Here is a 2,581-nt window from a genome sequence, read left to right as displayed (position 1 = left end):
GACTCATAGCGACCCTATGCACGACAGAATGAAACACTGCCCAGACCTCTGCTATCCTCGCAATTGTTATATTTGAGCCCATTGTTGCTGTCCCTGTGTCCCTAGTTGTATTTTGAGTACCTTATACCCTGAAGGAGTCATCTTCTAGCACCGTATCTGACAATGTTCCCATGATATTCATATGGTTTTGAGTAGTGGTTTGCCTCTTCTTCTTCCTAGTCTGTCTTCGTTTGGAAGCTCTGCTGAAACCTCTCCACCATGAGTGACCCTGCTGGTATTTAAAGTACTGGTGGCATAGCTTCCTAGCGTCACGGCAACATGCAAGCATCACAGTATGATAGACTGACAGATGAGTAGTGGCACACAGTTGTAAAGTTGAGAGAGTCCCAAGTCCATGGGTCAGATGTCAGGTTGGAAGCTTTCGTCTCTTGTAGCTGCAGGATTATGAACCAAGGTCTGTAGGTCAGACGGGAGACAGGCAGGAGAATAAGAAGAAAGGCTGCTGATGAAGTATAATAGAGCAGGCAGGTAACAGAGCAGGCCACTGACTAAAGTCAAAAGAACTGGAGGTCAATAAAGGAGTCAGACACAACCCGAGAGCAAACACGCTTTGCCAAGAGTCCTAGTGTAGGCCACACCCCCAAGCAGACTTCCTTCTGGTTTATTGGCTGCTCATAACAGACCTTATTGTAGAGTTATTACCTTATGTGAGATCTCATGGTAGATCGCTGACAAACCACTGAGAATCTTGGACAAGTCAAATGGACACACAACCTCAACTCTCACACTGGGGTATGGAGCATTCTGTACTAGCTCTGAGGAGCCTTGCAGGCTCTGTGGGTTAAATATCAGGTTGCTAACCATAAGGTGGGAGGTTCAAACCAGCTGCTCCCTGGGAGAAAAATGAGTCTGTTTACTCCTTTAAAGATTTATAGTCCCAGCAAATGCAAGGAGCGGTTCTATTCTGGTTGGAACTGACTTTACAGCATTGGGTATGTTAGTTCCGATCCTCTTAGCTTTAATATTAGAAAATAAGGCAACCTATGCCATTGCTAACTCCAGATTGTCTACATGGATAGAAGACAGGAGTGGTCGTCTAGTTGGAAAAAGAATCAGGAAGAATTGTCTTGATGCTAAGCTCATTACGTGAGGACGGTCATTTTCACTTATGTATTGTTGTTGTCGTTGTTGAGTGCTGTCGAGTTGGTTCCAACTCAGCGTCCCTGTATAAGGTTTCTGAGGCGTGGCTGGTGGGTTTGAACTGCTGACCTTGAGGTACAAGCTGGCTTTGAGTTCCCGTGCTTATCCCACAGTGCCACACCAGAACTCTCTCTATATGTGTGTATATTAAGAGAGAGAGAGTAGGGTGTGGCTCAAAACCTGACTGGACATTTGCAGCCTTCTGTTGTTGTGAGGTGCCATTGAGCCAACCTCAATTTATAGTGATCTCCTGGGACTGAAGAGAACTTTAGAACTTCCTCATGAGCTTTTTTTCTTTCTCCTTTGATCGCTAGAGAAGCAGTTTAGGTGGGTTAGGACCACTGTGCCTTCTGTTAGCATCCAAGTGTTTAAATGTTTGTACCACCAGGGCTCCTTTTGGTACACTCTGCAAACCAAAACTAAACCCACTGCCATCAAACATAGTGGCCCTATGTCATGTTTCTGAGACTGAAAATATTTACGGAGTGGCTGGTGGATGTGAACCGCCGCCTTGAGGTTAGCAACCGAACACCTGCAAATGGTTTACGTGCTCAGCTGATAACCGTAAGGTTGGAAGTTTGAGCCCATCCAGAGATACCGCAGGAGAAAAGTCCGCCGTTGAAAATCCTGTGGAACGTGGGTCTGATGTGACGTGGGGAATTGCCATGAGTTGAGATGATTCCAGAACAGCTAGCAGTGTAGCATGTGGATGACTAAGCTGTTGTTGTACACTGAGAAATAGCAATGGTATGTAAAAGTTTAATAATAATCATTCAGATGAATATTTACTATTTTCTAAGCACAAACATTTCCTTTACTTAGAGGGACTATATTAGAATTTGTGCTTTTTTAAAACTACACTTTGTCTTATTTAAGGGAGTTCTTGAGTAGTGTGAATAGTTGACACACTGGGCTGCTGAATAAAGGTTAACCGTTCAAGTCTACGCTGAGGTACCTTGGAAGAAAGGTGTGGCAATCTACTTCCAAAAATCAGCACAATCCTACTCTAACCCACATGGGATTTCCCTGAGTCAGAGCCCTCTCCAAGGCAACTAGTTTTGGTTAATCTTATTTAATTGCCACAATAACCTGTATGGTAACATCATTTTATTGACCCCCCCCCTTTTTTTTTTTTAATAAGACACTGAGTCTTAAAATAGTTACCTCATTTACTAAAAGCCACAGAGGTAGAAAATGAGGCATCTGGGAATCTAACCCAGGTCAGTTTACATCATTGTTGTTGTTATGTGCCATCGAGTCGATTCCGACCAATAGCGACCCTGTATAGGTTTTCCGAGGGTGTAAATCTTTACGGGAGTAGAAAGCCTCATCTTTCTCCCGCGGAGCAGCTGGTAGTTTCGAACCGCTGACCTTAAGGTTC

At 44.1% G+C, this 2,581-nt stretch overlaps 1 protein-coding gene across 1 annotated transcript in view; it reads left to right on the top strand.

Annotated features, from left to right (window-relative positions):
- The window catches only part of BMPER (BMP binding endothelial regulator), a 410,362-nt gene that overhangs the window by 399,815 nt on the left and 7,966 nt on the right, over positions 1-2,581 (top strand). The window lies entirely within an intron of this gene.

Source organism: Chrysochloris asiatica, unplaced genomic scaffold (assembly GCF_000296735.1).
Source record: "Chrysochloris asiatica unplaced genomic scaffold, ChrAsi1.0 scaffold00006, whole genome shotgun sequence".
NCBI lineage: Eukaryota > Metazoa > Chordata > Mammalia > Afrosoricida > Chrysochloridae > Chrysochloris > Chrysochloris asiatica.
Note: the sequence above shows the minus strand (reverse complement) of the source record. Positions and strands in the feature narration are given on the sequence as shown.